This window comes from Mesoplodon bidens (assembly GCF_964165515.1).
Source record: "Mesoplodon bidens genome assembly, chromosome: X".
Taxonomy (NCBI): Eukaryota; Metazoa; Chordata; class Mammalia; order Artiodactyla; family Ziphiidae; genus Mesoplodon; species Mesoplodon bidens.
Window position 1 is genome coordinate 131,264,945 of NC_138163.1, and position 20,965 is coordinate 131,285,909.

Below are 20,965 nucleotides of genomic sequence, written 5' to 3' on the forward strand. Positions count from 1 at the left end.
GTTTCTTAATTCAGGGCCTACATCTCTCCCCAGGTTCCTGGCATGTGGGCAAAGCTGTGATGGCTGAATAGGGGTGGTTTCGGCAGTAAAGGATTCACAGGAAGTAAAAATTGTCCACACAAATTCTGAAAGGAAGAACTGAGTTGAGCAGCTTTCTAGTCAGTAGAGGCCAGAGAGGGACCCAGGAATCCTGAAAACTCTATAGAATAAGATACAGTGAATAAGGACCATAAAGTAGATGAGGAATTACCCTTTTCTTCTCGAGTTAGCCTGACTCCTGTTGGCCTCTCATTAAGAAGCAGCAAATCTTAGTGATTAGCGTTTTCCGGAAGATGAACGTTTTCTTCCATTGAACTCTTTGATGTTATCCAAAAGTCCCTAGGAAAGAAAAATGATATACATTCATGGGCTTTATATTAAAGATTTCAGAAAGTCCAGTAAAAATGTTTTCAGATCTCAAAGCTTTCGATAACATTCCAGTTTTACCTCAGACCTACAGGGCTGTAACTTTTATGTATAGAAAAAGTTACAGGAGTTGCCCAATGATTGGCAATTTTTAAAAGGCTTCATTCACTTGGCTTCCTTTTATTTTAAAATTTATTTATTTACTTGTTTGTTTTTGGCTGCGTTGGGTTTTCGTTGCTGCGCGCGGGCTTCCTCTAGTTGCAGCGAGCGGAGGCTACTCTTCGTTGCAGTGTGTGGGCTTCTCATTGCAGTGGCCTCTCTTGTTGTGGAGCATGGGCTCTAGGCACGTGGGCTTCAGTAGTTGCGGCACGCGGGCTCAGTAGTTATGGCTCATGGGCTCTAGAGCGCAGGCTCTGTAGTTGTGGCACACGGGCTTAGTTGCTCCACGGCATGTGGGATCTTCCAAGACCAGGGCTCGAACCCGTGTCCCCTGCTCTGGCAGGCGGATTCTTAACCACTGCACCGCCCGGGAAGCCCTCAGTTGGCTTCTTTTATTGTAAGAAAACTTAGTTTGAATTTACTCTGAGGCTGTGCATAGGATGGTGCTGAAATGGAAACAGAAGAGAAAAGCTCTAGGGATGTCCCCAGATCTGCCAAGGGACAAGCCCACCAGTGGCAGAAGTTGTTAACAAAAAGAACAGGGAACTCTGCTCAATATTCTGTAATAACCTAAATGGGAAAAGACTTTGAAAAGAATAGATACATGTATATGTGTAACTGAATCACTTTGCTGTACACCCAAAACTAACACAACGTTGTAAACCAACTATACTCCAACAGAAAATAAAAATTAAAAAAAAAAAAAAAGAATCCTTATTGATCCATAAGGCTGACCCAGTTCAAGGGCTTCAGACATCTTGTTGGCATGAATATCATTTGCAGCAATTAGCATGGGTGCTGTTGACTGGGTTTCCTCCAGTTGGCCCTTTTGGCCACCAAACCAGGGGGCTTCCTCCAATTGCTCAAACTCCTTCAGTTCCATGGCTGGCTTGAAGGACCCTGATACAACGGAAGGTTTGGGTTCTTTTCATATCCTCCCACACTCCTACCCTGTGGCTGCTCTGTCATTTGAGGAAGTTGGAAGTGGTGGAGTTGGGGAATTGGTCTCAAAATGGATTTCAAATTGTGGCCCCAAACCCACATGGGACCTCAATACAAATAATTTTAAAAACAAACTAAACAATTCTAGTGAATTCTTACCCGTGTCTTGCAGCACCTGCCCCAGGTAAGCAAGAGCTTCTGTCTTGTCTCTTCCCGCAGATGTATGTCTGTCTGTCCTTCCATTCTGGGTTAGTTCTTTGCCCTGTGACCTCACTGTCTTATGAATTCATGGAAAGTTTGAACTTGCAGTTTGGCTTTTTGCTATTTTAAGAGTAGGAGCCATACTCTTTCTAGCCCTGTATATCTCCAAGAAGCAAATGGAGGTCCCTTCCACGGAACCTACCAAAATATAATTGTTTGTCCATGGGTCTCTGTCTCTGGACTGCCAGGTTATGGAGGGCCCAGCTGTGGCTTCTCCTCTGGATCCACAGGTCTGGCCTAGGACCAGGCACAGAGTAGCTGCTCAGTGAAAATGCCTGCTACTCTCTGCTGCATTTTCATTTTAAGTAATCCTTTTCTCCCTTGCCTTCCAGCAGTAGCACCTGGGAGTTTGTTACATATGCAAATTTTCTGGCCCTACCCCAGCTACTGAACCTGAAGTTTGGGGATAGGATCTTGCAATCTGTCTTAACAAGCCCTGCAGGTGATCTACCTGAGAACCACGGCCTTCGAGAAATAAGAGATATGCAACTGCTTCTTTCCGACCCTTTCAGGACAATTGCTATGGCTTTTGCTGAGCAACAAAGCAGCGGAGTACGTGAAGAGCCTGCCCTAAGGGAGGTTTCCAGCTGCAGCCCTGATTTCTCACCCCGGGACACACTGCAGACTCTCATACTCAGCTGCTTTGTACTTGCCCATTGGGTTTCCCAAACCTTGAGTCAGTAACCTCAATTTCAACTTTGGCTGTACATTGGAATCACCTGGGGAGCTCTCAAAAAAAAAAAAAATTCAGACCAATTAAATCAGAATCTCCAGGGGTGCGGCTCTTTGTTTTTCTGGTTGTTGTTTTAAGTTCCCCGGGTAATCCCCTGCAGTGAAAATCTAGTAGGGAATCAGTGCTGGGGCCTTGGCTTGGTAGTGTTTTCTTTATAAGATAAACTTAACCCCGATGTTGATTTTTTTGGAGTAAGACATTTCTCCTCTCTGAGCACCCTCCACCCCAAATCACACGTGCACTATCCACATGTGACAGTGAAGCCAACAAGAATTGGAGTGTTAGTTCTGGGCACACAGTACTGCCTACTATTTGGGGTCCAGTCCTGGGTGCACCAGACAACACCCCTTAGCGGAGAGGGTCGTGCAACCTTGTGTCTTTGGGTTTCAAGAGCAAAGAAAATACACGTGCTCTGTAATTGCTTGTTACCCTGGATTTGGTGTCCCAGAGAGACAGAGGTTCTGACAAGTAAGGCGTTTAACTGGAGAATGCGTTTTCACTTTGAATAACTGTCCAGCATTTTGCCTTGGCAGGCCAGCCAGCCTTGAGGCAGGTGAAATACGTCACTGTTTCTGCTAAACTCTTCGTGCAGAAGCAGCTCTACCACCCAAGACCAGACGTGCAAACCTTTGCAGAAGCTGTGACCCATGAGCAGGCTCTCCGCCCCCTGCTCCCTGGGGGTGCCCAGTGGGTGCGCCCAAAGAGACACGTGACCAGGGTCAGGACTGATGTAGCGCGGGGCTGAGACCCTAAGTACTCCACCCCTCCTGTAACAGCCTCTGTGCCCTGCCCTGCTCCAGCGTCACGACCAAAACTCCCCTCCTCCTGCCTCTGTGGTTGTCAGGACTGCGGCCTTATCTCCCCCGGCCCCATGTAGCACCGTCATCTGTGCATTCTCATCTCCCACCATCATCTGGTCCTCTGCAGCTGGACCATCCAGTGCCCCAGCCAGACCCGTCAACTGGTCCCATCACACCTCTGCAATCTTACCTCCCGTGGACTCACGCAGCTCTATCATCTGGTCATGAAAGCCATTTTCCACCTCCTCCTCCTTTGGACTTCTACTCCCTTGGACTTGGACTCTTTCACCCATGGCTTCCTCTTGATGCTTCCTCTGATAATCACAAGCAGAATTAATTGTACTCTTGATGGTTCCAAGAGTGCTGTATACGTATATCTGTTCTAGCACTTTTCTCATTTTTCTCATGATTGTTTATAATCCCTTCTCCCTCAATAGACTATATGCTCTTGGCAATCTATTTCTTACTCCTAAAAATATATAGATCCAGGGACTTCCCTGGTGGCGCAGTGGTTAAGAATCCGTGCACCCAATGCAGGGGGCCTGGGTTCGATCCCTGGTCAGGGAGCTCTAGATCCCACATGCATGCTGCAACTAAGAGTTCACACGCCACAACTATGGAACCGGCAAGCTGCAACTAAGGAGGCCATGAGCCACAAGTAAGGAGCCCACTGGCCACAAGTAAGGAGCCCACCGGCTGCAACTAAGACCTGGCGCAACCAAATAAATTTTTAAAAAAAGAATACATTGAAAATAGCAAACTCAGATAAAACAAGTTAAAATTTTAAAAAGTATATATATATACATATATATATCCAGAGCCTCAAAATACCTGACAACAGTAAGTGCCTAATTAATACTTATTGGCTCTGCCCAATGGGAACAGAATGTGAGCCACAAATGCAGGCCACATGTGGAATTTGAAACGTCTAGTGGCCACATTTTTCAAAAAAGTAAAAAGAAACTGGTGCAGTTAATTTTTTTTTGATTGGCATCATTTTATTATATTTTATTTTTCAGTGTTTTTTTAAATTGACGTATAGTTGATTTACAATGTTTCAGGTGTACAGCAGTGATTCAGTTATACATATACCTGTCTCTTCTTTTTCAGATTCTTTTCCATTATAGGTTATTACAAGATATTGAATATAGTTCCCTGTGCTATATAGTAGGTCCTTGTTGTTGATCTATTTTATATAGAGGTTAATGCTAATAATACATTTTATATAACCCAATATATGCAAAATATTATCATTTCAACATATAATCAATGTAAAAAGTATTGAGGTATTTGATGTTCTTTATTTATTTTGCATGAGGTTTCTGGAATGTGGGATGAAGTTTATGCTTACTGCGCATCTCATTTGGACTGGCCGCATTTCAAATGCTCAATAAGGCTTGTGGCTACCACAGTGGACAGCACAGTCTAGAAGGTGAAGTAGTGCACTGGAAGTTGAAGGTCAACCTTTCTTCTAGGCCTCCTGGCGAGTGAGAGGGAGCCAGGTCTCCACTGAAAGTCTCAGAGGCCTGTGAGAAGGGAGAGCGCATCAGAGGAAAAGACAGCCACCAACCCCGGCAAGGACCTAGGGGGCCCCCAGGGCACAGCAGCCTGGCCTGGGGGAGGGGACAGGTGTGGGCCAGGGCAGGGGCGCCTCAGAACTAGAAGGGGCAGAGCAGCGATTCCAGGGTTCAAGACAAATGCAACAAAGCGAGCTGTTCCAACGAACAGACCCACTGGATGCTGACTGGCTCCCACTCACTTTTATTTTGTGTGTTACGGGGTCAGAACTGACAGGTATGGCAGATAAAGGAACAGACCATTTATGAGGGGCCATTAATCTTAGCCTCACAGCAGGGCTAGAGGAGAAAGCAGACAAGTTCCTCCTCTTCAATAAATCCACCATTTTCAAATCCAATGAGAAGCAGTAAGTGAAGGAAGATCTTCCTGCGGTAGAACAAGTAATTTTGAGTGTCAGAGGGAGCACGAGAGCCAGAGGAGGTAAGGCCGGCGCGAAGCTTTTGGGCAGAGCAAGAGTGTTTAACTCTTTGAAGATGGAATGTTCTGGAAAATGCAAGGGAAAGGGCTGAGCTAATACCTTCAAAAGGGAGCAGCAATTTTTCAGGGAGATTTTCTCTATCTATTGCAAAATAACCAGCAGTAAAGCCATTTAAGGAAAATACTGTACATTTAGTTTCTTTATATTCCTCTCTGGGCTTCTTTCCTGACGAATAGCGCTGGTATATAGGAGGAGGAGGAGCCAGAGAAAGCCAGAGCAAGCGGACTGTTTTCTAGCCTGTCACTGGCTCAGAAAGCAGCCAGTGTCTGACGAACACATCTCTGATCTGGGGACTGACCACAGGGGTGGGGAGACCCCTGCTCAGGAAACCTTTTTCGGGTGAAAGAGGGAAGGCGGCATTATTTAGCCCTCTACAGCTGTAATAGTGAAACCCTGACCTGCTCGATTCCTCAGCTCTGCTTTCTAGATTTATTTTGGGACAGATAAATTCTTAGACTAAGGCAAAACAAAATATATACAGATTGACCACTTGGGTTGTTTTCATTATTTAAGAAAATTCATCCAAAATTACAACGGCCCTTTTCTAGGCCCTGGAAAATCCTTTTGCATTTCTGCTAATAACTGCAAAATAGCTTTGTTAAAGAGTTATCAAAATATGGAATGACTCTGGGTATTTTTAGCAAAGGAGACATTTTTAAATAAGATTTTCACTTAATTTATGTTCTCACTCAGTCACCTTCATGTTTCAAACCAAAACAAGATGAAAAATCCTCCATAAGGTTTGAGATCGTAATGATTTAGATCAACGCTATCAGTCTATACCTTCTCAGTAGTTATTTTTTTGATAGATTCAACACTTCAGAGCTGGTTAAATATGAAACAGCACATAAAATAGTGGACCGCAGTGCAAACAGCAGCCTCAATGCCAATACTATATTGAAGAGACAAACATGCCTTATAATATCTTCAAAAAATGAAATACCTTTTAAAATAGAAAAAGCCACTTAAATACATGTTAGGTGATTGAAAACACATAGCTAATGATAAGGAACTTTGTTAAATGCGAAGCCAGAAAACAAGCAGACTGACTGACCTAGTAGGATCAATGATGACTTTTAAAATCAAAACATGAAAATATCTTTCCCCTTTTTTGAGTGGGGAAAACAAAAAGACTCCTTTGTATAAAACACCCAACGTCAGAACTATACCCAGCGACCCAGCTGTTCAAATATTTTACTGCCAACAAATTTCACAAGCAAGTATGCTCCCATTCCTGGAGGCTAAGGTTTCTCCTGGGTTTGATATTAGAACTTGCTGGGTGTCTAGACTTTTCCAGATTGTTATGAAATAACTACTACTCCAACTTGTGTCTTTGAGGCTGACATCGAGACTTGAATCAGTCTGCTTTATTATTCCCTTATCAGTTTGGAAAAGCCTACATTGCGCTCTGGGAAATGGTGGTGGGAAGTGGTGGACCGGTCCCACGGACGCGGCCGCCCCCCGTCCTCGGGGGCTGCTTTCATTGTGTGCGGGTTACTGTTGTAACCCCGAGGCCTCCCATCAGTGCTTTACCAGGCAGGTTGGAGGCCACAAATGTAATTTACATGTTCAGATTCCTCTTTTAAGGAACGTTGTGGAAAAGCTTTTCCATGGCTATGGTTCCTGAAGGGAAGTTAATAGTGTAGGTTGGGAGAAAAAGAAAAAACAACAACAAAAAAACCCCCGAACTCTGCAAGGGGGAAACCTATGAAAGGATTAGAATAGCTATGCTAATCTGACAAACCTAGATTCTCTCATTCACCACATCTGCCACGACTGGCCTTCTATGCTGAATTTTCTGAACTCTTTTCAAAGTATAATTTCCAAACAGCTGAAAACATGGCTCATGTCAAAGATTTTAGCCAATTACATTAATGATGGAATCAATGAGATGGTAAAGATATTTCAAGGAGACTTCGAGGAACTATGTACTTACAGGCATTAAAGAAGAAGAATGTTCAAATGAGATTACTAGGTTAGATATGAAACTGCTCAAGGCTCTCCAGGGTAATAAAACTCTAATCTTTAGGATTATCTTTCCCACCCATCAGGAATGATTAGCATCTCACCAGGCAACATATACATGTTAACACATTTTTCAAAAAAGTAAAAAGAAACTAGTGCAGCGGGCCTCTCACTGTTGTGTTTTTTTTGTTTTGTTTTGTTTTTCATTTTTACCAATTTATTGAGCTGTAACTTACATACAATAAATTTTACCCATTTTAAGTGTACAGATTGATGTTTCAGTGAATGTAAATTACTTTAAAAACTGCAAGGACAACCACATCCAAATTTTAAAATCCTCCCCATCACCTCCAGAAAGTTCCCTCCTGCCCCTTGCAATCAATCATTGCCCCACCCCAGCCCCAAGCAACAACGAAACTTCCCACAGTCTGGGATCTTAGTTAATAAAGACTAAATAGCAAGTCAAGCAAAGGTAACCTCCCACAGCCTTGTAGGTAGTCCTGGGGTGGCCTTGCTAAGCAGCTCAGTGTTAATGACACTGAAGGGAGAGCCTGAACACTCCTGGCCTTATTTCTAAGATTTAGATCATTTTTCTCAAAGCTTTACTTATTATCCCTTTCCCGCTCTATTGTGATTCATAATCAAGATGGTAGGAAGAATATGCTAGCAAATAGACTTCAGAACGTGCAAGTTTTCTGTACGCCCCAGAAACGTGAAGAATGCAGATGGATGCATTTTGCGGCTGAGGGTAGGTGGCGCTGGGTGGGCAAGGAGACAGGCACAACTGAACAACCGAAGTAAGTGCCTTTCTCAAAAACCTAACTATAACTGTAGGCTTAATGTGCCCTATCAGAAACTGATACTCTGGTTTGGAAGCAGCCTGTTAACCGTATTTTGACTTTAAATAGCACACTTTGCTAATGAAGAATGCACATGCACTTTTCTTTCATAGAAAAGAGCCTCTTAGTTAATTCCATGTTAATTATACAATGCTATAAATGTGAATTTTCAGTGGGCCGGGGGTCAATTCGCAGGAAATTGACACCAAAGTGAAAAGTTGAGTTGGGGTGGGGAGAGGGGGAGCTGCTGGGAAGAAAGGAGGGGGAGTGAGTCAGAGGTCGTGACCTCCCAGAAAAAGAGGTCATCTTGAACAGTTAGAACTGAAGCTGAAGAAGGTTTCTAGAAGGGGAGGAGCCCCTGCCGTGTACACAGGAGGCCTGAGGAGCAGCCAGTTCAGGGAGAGGAGAGCTGTCTAGAGTCCCAGAGCAGCCTGGATACCAAGCTGGGTTTCGAAAACTAGCAGGAAAAGTGTCTAAAAAGCAGGGACATCATCAGAGGGCCTGGGTGATGGGAGCGGCCCATCCTCGCCTGGGAGTACTATTCCACTGAAATTATTTAGAATTGCTGGTGCACGGTGATGATAAAAAGCAGACTGACTCTTGGCTTTACTACTGTGTGGACCTCAATGAAGACCATCCAAAAGAGAACAGACGGGGCTTCCCTGGTGGCACAGTGGTTAAGAGTCCGCCTGCCGATGCAGGGGACATGGGTTCGTGCCCCGGTCCGGGAGGATCCCACATGCCGCGGAGCGGCTGGGCCCGTGAGCCATGGCCGATGAGCCTGCACGTCCGGAGCCTGTGCTCCGCAACGGGAGAGGCCACAATAGTGGGAGGCCCGTGTACCACAAAAAAAAAAAAAAAAAAGAACAAAGGAACAGACGGAGGCTCTTTATTCAGAGCGAGGGAGTCGGCCACCATCCCTTACAGAGATTCAAAGACAGGCAGAGGAGTGGGAAAGCTTTACAGTGGAAAATAAGGAAGGCTCCAGGTATACCCTGATGGGAGCGTGTTGACACGGAGAAACCGGAGGAGAATAAGAATAAGCGGGGCAGCTTATGTGATTGGTTTGGGGAGCATACTTGGCTTTCTCTGGTCGGTCCTGAGTTGGAAGTCAGGGCAAAAAATAGGGAAGTTGGCACTCACTGACCAAGAAGTCCTGATGTTCTGCGATGCTGGCTGTACAGGTTACGGTTTGGCTTCCTGAGCTGGTTGCTGCAGAAGTCGTGGATCAAAATTCTTTTGTTACATATGGTCTGGCCACTGTCCATGTGTATATTAAGTCTCTCAATTGTTTCTGCACATTCTACTTATCCCTTTAATGCCTGCACCCTAGCAGATGACTCTGTTGGTAGGCCCTGCCTATAAAGATATGTGGCTGCAGTCGTACTAAAGTTGAACTGAATAGGGATTGATGTAAAAAAAAAGAGAAATCAGATTTACCTGGTAGCCATGGGCAGGACATGCTAGCCAGGAAGAGACTCAATGATGGAACAATACTGACTTGGGTTTTGGTGATGCACGAACTGAGCTAAGATATTCCTGGCTTGACCACAGTCTCTTGCACTCTTGACTTGTAACTCCCAGTAATTCTCAAACCTGACTGCACGTGACTACCACAGTCACAATCAATCAAATCAGAACCTTTGAACATGGACCCCAGGTATCAGGAATTTTTTAAACCCCCCCAGGTGATTGCAATGTGCAGGAAGTTTAAGAATGAGTGCCCTAGCAGCCCTTGCTACTCACAGTGTGTTCCGCCAACCACTAGTAACATCTGCATCACATGGGAGCTCATCAGAGCTGCAGATTCCCAGGCTGCACCCTCCATCTGCTGAGTCAGAATCTGCATTGTAACTAAGCTCCAGGTAATTAGCATGCACATGAAAAGTTCGGGAAGCATTGCTAAACTGTTGGCTCAGTGTGGCCTCTCTATGGGGAGAAACACTAGGATTATTTCCCATTTTGCTGCCCTGGGAAGACAGGCCTCCCCTCCCCCACCTCTTCATCTAATTGCAAACATTGCTAGAGGTGGAAGCACAGACCTTATTTTGGAAAAACTGAAAAATGTGTCACCAGCGCTAGAGTTTTTGACATTAAAATGCATGGTTTGCTAGTGGACAGTGTAATTGCTTATCAAAATTCCCAGAAACTTAAGGGGAAAAAAAGACCAAAATCAGAAGCCTCTAAAAAACTAATTGTGTCTTTTCCCAGGAAAATCTTTTCTGTTGATGAGTCAAAGAATATTCTATTAGGCTAGCCAAACTCTTGAAGTTTGCCCAAATAAACCAGTGTCCACAAAAAGGCCTCTGATTTTTTCATGTTTTAAATATATGTTTATGGGAGAAAGGATTTAGAGTGAGATTAAGTAAGAATAATGAAATATTTGTATCTGTCTTCCTGTGTGTGGAAGAGCTAACATCCAGATATTCTTAGTTTGGATGTGAGGAAATGAGGTTAAAACTTACTGACAAAGATCTTAAACTAAATCAGAGAAGTCATGGTTATTTCTCTAGAACTTTACAAAAAAACAGGATAAGACTATAAACTCTACTTTTAATAAAGAAGTTAAATTGTGAGGGTATGGAGTAAGGAAATAACACCAAACACAAACTCATATCCACAGGAAGAAATGAAGAGAACCAAAAAATGGTAAGTAAGAAGGTTAATATAACAAACGATAAATATATACTTGCTTTCCTTTTTTCTCTCACCTTTTTAAAAAGATTATATAAAGCAATAATTATAACAAAGTGTTTTTTGGTTTCTAACGTATATGGACATAATATGTATAGCAGTAATAGCACAAAAGAGGGGTAGGGAATGGAACTATATAGGAATAAAGTTTTTATATCTTACTGGAATTAAGTTAGTACATCTGAAGTGGATTATGATAAACTAAGATGTATTTTGTAAGCCTGGGAGCCATTAATGACTTAAAGTAAGCCATTAAGAAAAAAACTAAAATAAAAAATTTTTAAATATCATTAAAGAAATGAAAATAATACACTAGAAAGTATCCACTTACTACAATAAAATGTAGTAAAGAAGGAAGAGAGAAACAAGATACCTGAGACACATGGAAAACAAACAAAACAAAATGGCAGATGTAAATCCAACCATATCAATAATAACTATAGATATAAATGGATTAGACAATACAATCCAAAGACAGTGACTGTCAGACAGATAAAGAAAACAAGATCCAACTGTATGCTGTCCATAGGAGACACACTTTAGATTCAAATTTTGAAGGTATGCTAATGTTTAAGGATAGGAGTGGGTGTTGGGGGTGGGTGAGTACGTTTAATCTACTATGTGTTAGGCACTGAAGTACAGTGACATTTTGCCTTAACTATAGCTCTTTTGTTATGAAAGACCCTAGCCCTCTAATATGAGGACAATTTCAGTTCCTCCAATGAGCATCCTGGAAGATTCAAACACCCTCCTCTCCTAATCAGTTCAGAGAGGAGAGAAAAAAGATGAGGCTAAAAACTATCAAATTATAATTTTCAAAAAGGTAAAAACATAGCTAACATCCCTACACTAAATGAGCGTGTTTTAAAGATATATTTAACTCACGAATGAGGGAGCGAGCAAGATGGTATAGCTGCTCCAAAGAAGAATACCAACACTTACGTATTCATAGTCTTTGAAAGAAAGACTGTTGAAGTAAGATCTCCAAGTTAGAGACAAATTGGTCAATATCTGATGGGGCAATAAAACTGTAATACTTTTCTACTAGATAGAAACCATTTCTATCCCTACTTGACAAAAATCTTTTTCAGTTTAGCAATTTTCTACAAGTTAGCATTCAATTTTATAAAGTCTTGGGTCTGATCAAGTAAATGATAAGTCAAACAAAGCTGCCTACATTAGCTGCCCTGTAGGTGGGCTTGTAGATACCGTTGTAGAATGGCATTGAAAGGGCACACTGTAATCTTTCTGTGTTCCACGTTTTGGAACTTTTTTTCTTAACAAAAGTACATTCAATTGCGGAATACTGTTTAATATAACAACAAAATCACGTGGCTAATATTTACTGCTGGCTCCGTTCCAGGTACTCCATGGAGCACATGACATCTTTATATCATTTCCTCCTCACTGCAAAGCTAAGGGATGGGTAGATAATGATAATTTCCATTTTAGGATGAGAAAACTAAGGCTTAGATAAAATCAGTAGGTTCTTCAAGGTCACGTATCCAGTAAAGGGTGTAGACAGAACTTGAGCTTGTGGTTTCTTACTCTAAAAGCCTATGTATCTCACAAAGAGGGTTTCTAAAATGTCTTTGTATCCACAATAGTGCCTTGAATATTATATACGTTCAGTATGTGTTTCTGGTGAATTAATTGAAAAGTCAAACCAATACAAGCAAAAAAATGAAGTAATAAATAATTCTGCAAGGTCCTTCCCTTTGTGCTTCTGTACAATTTCTTCCCCCCCCCCCCGAAGGAAGTTCTTCTCTTTCTTCAGACTCCTCTTCTCCTCCCATAGTTAAAGGTACAGAAAGTCACACGATGATTGCATCACTCCAAGATACTGTGTGAGTTAGCACCAAGTACGGATATGCATCTGCATTCTTTATCACAAAGTACTAGCAGTGGAAATGCACTGGCCCACGTCAGAGATTAGTTTTAAAATTCCATCATCTGTTTCACCAAGACATCTAAAAGAACTTCACAAACAATCATTCCCTAGATCAGCTGAGGAGTGAGTGAGCAGGACCTTAACATATTATTTTTTACAGATGGAAGACCAGATAGGCTACGCAAACCCAAGGTCACACACAGAGCAAATCCTTGGAAGAATGCAGAAAAGAGAGCCAATTTTTTCAATTGAGACTTAGAGTTTTAAATATTGGACAATCCCTCTTAAAGTTGTTTTCTTCTATTTTGATGTCTCCTTTCTTAAGGAAAAAGGATGCCAAAAAGACGGCTGATTAAAAATAGAGGAGAGAGGGCTTCCCTGGTGGCGCAGTGGTTGAGAGTCCGCCTGCCGATGCAGGGGACACGGGTTCGTGCCCCGGTTCGGGAAGATCCCACATGCTGTGGAGCGGCTGGGCCCGTGAGCCATGGCCGCTGAGCCTGGCGTCCGGAGCCTGTGCTCCACAAGGGGAGAGGCCACAACAGTGAGAGGCCCACATGCAGCCAAAAAAAAAAAATAGAGGAGAGAAAATACTGCAGAAAAAGAATGTCTCAGACATGTCTGGCAGTGACAATTTTCTTGATTTAAACAGTGAATGATTTTTGTATTTCCACATTAGTGACCCCATTCAGCAAGACATAATTGCCAAACACCTGGTAGGTGTCATATACTCCTAGCTAAAAACCACACTGTGGGAATCCAGAGCCCATCATGACCATTTGCTAGAGAAGATTTGAAGTTTGTAATCAAAATGATTCTGTCTGGATGTCCTTTTCCAAAAATAATTCACTTATAGATCTCTTTCTTTTAAAGCAGCTTGAGTGTGTGCAGGTATTCCATGCGACCTGGTATGCCACTGTTGTCAAATTCAACCTTATCTTCAGTAGCACCCTCGTAATTAGCCAAATAGAATCTGATCATTCTGTTTCGTGGTGCACATCACAGGCATGCCTGGGTTATGCCCCAGTAGACACCTTGGATAAATGACAGAGGCAGGGTGATGGCGAGCATGGCGCTGGCCCCATCTGTCCTTTATCTAGAGAATCAGAGCTTGCCTGCATATGGAAAAAGCCTTGATACACAGGCAAGAGCAAGAGGAAGGAAGAATAAAGGATGCCAAAGATAAAGGGGTGAGAGATACAACAGTATCAGAAGCTTCTCCATCAATCAGAGCACATAGCTTTGTAGGCCAGGCAATCTATCACAACCCCTCAGCTCTGCTGGTACCTGGTGAAAGTAGCCAGAGATAATACACAAGTGCCCTGATAAAACTTTATTTACAAAAAGAGGCTGGCTGGATTTTGCCTTTGGGTTCTAATTGCTCCTCCCCAAATTAGAGAACAGGTGTCCCCACATGACCTTACCCTAAGCTGGGACTTCAGAACCGCAAAGGTGATGATCTGAACTGGGAGCATCTTGCCTTCTCAACATGTTGCAGAAAGCAGGCACCTTCAAAATCTTTTTTTAGAGTTAGGCAGATTTGCGTAATTTGAACCTATCCATGTAGCCATGCCCAGATTACAAAATGAAAAAAGACATCACCAGCCTCCCAGAAGCTCAGCATTATGGCTGTGAGGCACAGCCCTGTTGCTGTGTGTAGCTGTAGCTCATTCGATTCTGTTGCTGTGTGGTGCTCCACTGTGTGCCAGTGTCACCCACAGCTCAGCCAGACAGCCCTACAGATGCTCTCTGCCTGGGCTCTGCAGCCCTCCCAGGTTGGGGTACTGAGCCCACAGCTCTGCTGGGCAGCCCATCCTTGGAAATCTAGGTGGGAGCAGCCATGCCCCCCAGGCCATGCACTCTGTGTTCTGGTGGAAACTGCACTGTGCAGACGCCACCGAAGTTTGCTGCCTTCACCCTCCACTGGGTGGGGGGCGCTCCTTGCCCCTGGAGCAACCAAGGAACGTGGTGCCAGAGTGTGGGGAGCAGAGTCTGCGGTGTGAGGCGGGGCCAGGCAGCCAGTGCACAGGTCCTGCAAGGGCTGGTGGTCCCCTCTTTCAAACTGCTGTGCCCCCCCTACCCCCTGCACTCAGGTCTGTTATGGGAGCAGTGGCCCCAGGATCTGTGAATTGCCTTAGGGGTCTTCTTGTATTATCTTAGAGAATAGCCCCTAGCTCCTGTTGGGATGGTGGACACATACTAACCTCCTTATCTAAGTCACTGGGCCACATGCTTAGAATTCTCATTTTTTGCAATATGGATAAGATGAAGAGTTTCCAAATCTTCAAGCTCTGCTTCCTTTTCACTTAACAATTCTGCCTTTAAGTCATTTCTCTCTCCATTGTGTTTTACCATAAGCAGTCAGGAGGAGCCCAACTGCACCTTCAACACTTTGCTTAGAAAGAGCTTCAGCTAAATATCCAGTTTCATCCTTTGCAAGTTCTACCTTCCACAAAGCATTAGAACTCGAACACATCAGCCAAGTTCTTGGCCGCTTTGTAACAGGATCACCTTTCCTCCAGTTTCCAAAAACATGATCCTCATTTCCATCTGAGACCTCTTCAGAATGGCCTCAACCATCATCTTTCTACCAGCATTTGGTTCAGGATTACTTAGGTGCCCTCTAAGAAGACTGAGGCTTTCTCCACAGCTCTCCTCTTTCCTTTCTGAGCTCTCATTGCCTTTAACAGTTTGTCCATCGTAGTGCAGGCTTTTTCTAGCAAGTACCTCAAAACTGCCAGCCTTTACCCATTCCCCAGTTCCAACGCTGCTTTCACATTTGTAACTACTTATTACAGCAGCAACCCCACTTCTTGGTACCAATTTCTGTCTTAGTTCAAGCTGCTATAACAGGATACCACAGACTGAGTGCCTTATAACAACAACAGAAATTTCTCAGTCCTAGAGGCTAGAAAAGTCCAAGATCAAGGCCCATGCAGATGTGGTGTCTGGTGAGGACTGGCTTCCTGGTTCACAGGTGGCTTTTTTCTTGCTCTGTCCTCACAGGGCAGAAGGGGTGAGGGACCTCTCTGGGGTCTCTTTTATAAGAGCATTAATTCCATTCATGAGAGCTCTACCCTCAGGAGCCAATCACCTCCCAAAGGCCCCCTCCTCCCCCTCCTCCAAATACTATCATGTTGGGGATTAGATTTCAACATGTGAATTTTTTGCAGGGGGACACAAATATTCAGTCTAGAGCAATATGATTATTGGCCATTTTGATATTCTTTTTTGGTGAAGTGTCTCTGTGTCTCTTCAAGTCTCTTGCCCATTGTTCTATTGTGCTGTTTGTCCTTTTCTTACTGATTTAAGGAGGATTTTTTTCCTCCTCCTGAATTCTAGTTGTATTGCTGTGTAACATGTTACTTAAAACTTAACAGTTTAAAACAATACACATTTATTATCTCACATTTTCTGTGGTTCAGGAATTTAGGAACAGTTGACTGGGCTGGTTCAAGATCTCTCAGGATGTTACAGTCTGATGTCAGCTGGAGCTCTAGTCATCTAAAATCTTGACTGGGGCTGGAGGATCCACTTCCAAGATGGTGGCCTCACATGGCTTGTGAGTTGGTGCTGGCTGTTAGAAGGAGGCCTCAGTTCCTTTCCCACATGGTCTTCTTCATAGGGCTACTTGAGTATCCTCATGACTAGGTGGTTGACTTCTTAGGAGTGAAACATCTAAGAGCAAAGTAGTAGGTACAATGCCCTTTATGCACTAACCTGGAAGGTCACATACCCTCGCTGCCATCATTTCCATTGATGACCCAGACCAACCCTGATTCAATGTGGGAGGGGACTCACCACACATGAGCTTGAATACCAGGAGGGGAAAATCACTGGGGGCCATCTTGGAGACTGGCTGCCAAGTAAGTCCTTTGTCATATCAAGTCATTTTTGGAGAAGGGAAAAAAAGGAAAGGGTAAAGAAGAGATCCTTTGGCATGTACCTTCAGTCATACTAAAATGCCTTCCCTTCTCATCTAACTGACTACTTAGCCATTCTTCAAGACCCAGGTGAAGTCCCCAGTGCATCAGTCTCTCTATGGCTACATGTTTATGTGCTTAGATCTGCAGGGAGACCTGAGATACTGCCTGCCAACTGATAATGGTTCTCAGGATCCCCAGAGGTTGCTGGTTTGGTCTACTGGCTAAGTCATGCCTGAAATCCTGACTTAGTACTTTTGAAATTAAGATTTTAATCCTCTCTTGAAGCTAGTATCCTTGGGTGGGTGTAATGTTATGATTTGCCATGAGTCAGTCATCCCTTGGTAGCTTTTAAGGGTCACCCAAGAGATGGTTTTCAGATTAGGGAGAGGCACCAGGCCCCTGGACTGATAAGGAGATGAAGAATTTCTCAGCTAGATAAGGGGAACCTGTAGCCACAGAGCTGGAACTAGGGAGAGTCAAGAGAGGTGCTTTAGGAGGAAAACTTAAGGAGGCACTTGCCTCAGAGTCATGCTAGTACAGTGTCTGCACTTGAGAATGAGTGCCACCTTAAATTTTGCACTCCAGGTGTCTTACTTGCCTCACCTTAGTCCTAACCCTGGCTGGAAGCTCCAAGGGGCACACGGTACCTTCGCCATTTTACTTAGGCCTGGCCCATGTACACACAATAATGGTAACATCCCAACGATGACAACCTTAGGTTATATGACACACTATTGCATTTTTTTCAGTGATTTCATACGGTTCGACTTAAAATCATTTACTAATTTGCTAATGATCAGGCACTTTGCTCACAGAATTACTAATCCTTACAACAAGCTTTGCAAAAATAGGCATCACCCCCATTTTACAGCTAAGGAAAACGAGGTTCATCAAAGCTACAAAACTCAACCAAGTTCATACCACTGGTCAGAGGTAGTGCCAGAGTTGCAAAGAAGGTCGGCCCAAGTCACACACCTCAGCTGGCTGTTATTCTCACCACACTGTATATTTCTATAGGAAGTTAGAAATTGACAGCTATGGGTGTGGTGTAACTTGAGGCCATCCAAGCAGAGGTTTTCTCTATCAGATAAGCGATGACCTGAAATGACCCACGTTATGCAAACACATTAGTAGTGCCCGCTCTTAAGTGAAGCATAGACCTTTGAGTGTTTGCAGAAGATGGCATGGGAAGATGGAGCTCATAAAAAGGCCTCATGAATGACTACCTGCAGTTGAGAGAGATCTTACAGGTGCAGGGTGGATCTCCATCTAGAGAGAGCTACAAAATCTTTCACTAGAAAATTCTGTTTTAAAGCCCAGTGAGGCAGTTTAATCTTTGTCCATTTTCTGGGAAAAGGATGATTTTTATTTATTTTTTTGTGGATGAAAAAGTGATTTTATTGTTAAACATGGCCATTGTGAAATTCTGTTTTGAGCCCCAAGAGTTGCTACAAGTTTTTGCCTGCAAGGACAAAAAAAGACATTTTTCAGTGGAATCATTATCCTTTGCTTTTTGGAGTGGACCATATGAAAGTGTAGGTCAAAAGTGCCAAATGTTGGCAATTTCATATGGTACAGCCTAAGACATAGTCAAGAGCAGGTCTGGCCAACTTTTCCTGGAGGGCCAGATAGTAAGTATTTTAGGCCCTGCCAGTCATAAATAAGGTTTCTGCCCACTACTCACCTTTGCCGTTGTAGCATGAAAGCAGCCACAGAAAATATGTCAGTGAATGGACGTGGCTGTATTATAATCAAACTTTCATTATAAAAATGAATGGTGGAGGCAGAGTCAAGATGGCAGTGTGGGAAGACGAGGAGTTAGCGTCTCCCCACAACTAGGGCAACTGCCGGCTGCTGGTGGGGAACTCTGACGCCCAAGGAGACAGGAGGAACCCCAAAGTGAACTGGTAGGACGTAGAGGGAATGAAGGGGGAGGAGAAGTGGAGGCCAGACAGGATTGGCACCCCTGAGGCCGGGGAGATCAAGAGAGGCAGGCAGGAGGGACTCTCTGGGAAGAGTGGGAGAGGAGCGGAGGGCGATCGCCTGGCCCCCTCTGGTCAGGGAGCCTGCTGAGCTCCCAAGCTGGTATCCCCTCTCCAAAGCTCCATCCAGGCTGCATGGGTCCTGGGGACACAGGAGTGAGGCCGGGGAGATCAGGAGAGGCAGGCGGGAGGGGCCCTCCCAGACCCCAGACTGGAGGAGCAGGAGAGGACAGGAGGGCATTTGTCCCGCCCACTTGAGCCCAGGAAGCCTGCTGGGCTCCCAGGTGAGGTCCCCTGCCTTCTGAGACCAGGGGTGGGGGGCACACCTGGGCCCCTTCTGTTCCTTGAGCCTAAGCCCCACCCCCCACAGCACCCAGGGCCTTTTCCAGCCCTGTGGGTCCTAAACATTGGCCCTGTCCACCACCCAAACCTTGCTTAGGCCCCGCCCTCCACAGCCAAGGCCTCCCCCCCCACTTTTTTTCTTTTCCTTCCTCCTCTTTTACTATTGTGGTACTGATGTACCTTCCGGTTGTTGATTCATCTATATTTTTATTTCTATATTCTTTCTAACATATCTGTTTGTTAGTTTCCTAGTCTAATTTTATTTTTTACTTTCTTATTGTTCTTTTTTTTTTGCTTTCCCATGCAGCTTGTGGGATCTCAGTTCATGAGCTCGGGGTCGGGCTGAAGCTCCTGCAGTGGGAGCTCTGAGTCCAAACCACCGGACTAACAGAGAACCTCAGACCCCAGGGAATATTCATCGGAGTGGGGCCTCACAGGGTTCATTATCTCAGCACCAAGACCCACCCCTACCCAATAGCCTACAAACCCCAGTGTTGGAAGCCTCAGGCCAAACAACCAGTAAGACAGGAATACAATCCCACTCATAAAAAATATATATATATATGAGATGGCACAAAAATATGTCACAGATGAAGAAGCAAGGTAAAAACCTACAAGACCAAATAAATGAAGAGGAAATAGGCAATCTACCTGAAAAAGAATTCAGAATAATGATAGTAAAGATGATCCAGAATCTTAGAAATAGAATGGAGGCATGGATTGAGAAAATATAAGAAATGTTTAACAAAGATCTAGAAGAACTAAAGAACAAACAAACAGAGAGGAACAACACAATAACTGAAATGAAAAATACACTAGAAGGAATCAATAACAGAATAACTGAGGCAGAAGAACGAATAAGTAAGCTGGAGGACAAAATGGTGGAAATAACTGCTATGGAGCAGAATAAAGAAAAATGAATGAAAAGAATTAAAGACAATTTCAGAGACCTCTGGGACAACACTAAATGCACCAACATTCAAATTTTAGGGGTCCCAGAAGAATAAGAGAAAAAGAGAGGTTCTGAGAAAATATTTGAAGAGATTATAGTTGAAAACTTCCCTAACATGGGAAAGGAAATAGTCACCCAAGTCCAGGAAGCACAGAGAGTCCCATACAGGATAAACCCTAGGAAAAACACACCAAGACACATATTAAACAAAATAACAAAAATTTAGTTCAAAGAAAAAATATTAAAAGCAGCAAGGGAAAAACAAAAAATAACATACAAAGGAATCCCCATAGGTTAACAGCTGATTTTTCAGCAGAAACTCTGCAGGCCAGAAGGGAGTGGCAGAATATACTTAAAGTGATGAAAGAGAAAAACCTACAACCCAGATTACTTTACCCAGCAAGGATCTCATTCAGATTTGATGGAGAACTCAAAAGCTTTTCCGACAAGCAAAAGCTAAGAGAATTCAGCACCACCAAACCAGGTTTACAACAAATGCTAAAGAATCTTCTCTAGGCAGGAAACAGAAGAAAAAGACCTACCAAAACAATAAAAAAATAGTAATAGGAAAATACATATCAATAATAACTTGAATGTAAATGGATTAAATGCCCCAAACAAAAGACACAGAATGGCTGAATGGATACAAAAACAAGACCCATATATATGCTGTCTACAAGAGACCCACTTCAAACCTAGGGATACATACAGACTGAAAGTGAGGGGATGGAAAATGATATTCCATGCAAACGGAAATCAATAGAAAGCTGGAGTAGCTATACTCATATCAGATAAAATAGACTTTAAAATAAAGACTGTTACAAGAGATAAGGAGGGACACTACATAATGACCAAAGGATCAATCCAATACAATTATAAGTGTTTATGCACCCAACATAGGAGCACCTCAACACATAAGGCAAATGCTAACAACCATGAAAGGAGAAATAGACAGTAACACAATAATAGTAGGGGACTTTAACACCCCACTTACACGAATGGACAGATTATCTAAAATGAA

General features: G+C 43.5%; 1 long non-coding RNA gene across 1 annotated transcript in view; it reads right to left on the bottom strand.

Moving 5' to 3' along the window:
• Positions 1 to 3,512: 3,512 nt before the first annotated feature.
• Positions 3,513 to 20,965, bottom strand: part of LOC308608517 — a 202,878-nt gene continuing 185,425 nt past the window's right edge. Inside the window, exon 5 of the long non-coding RNA XR_014014187.1 lies at positions 3,513 to 3,614. This is a non-coding gene — a long non-coding RNA (uncharacterized lncRNA). The remainder of the gene's footprint in view (positions 3,615 to 20,965) is intronic.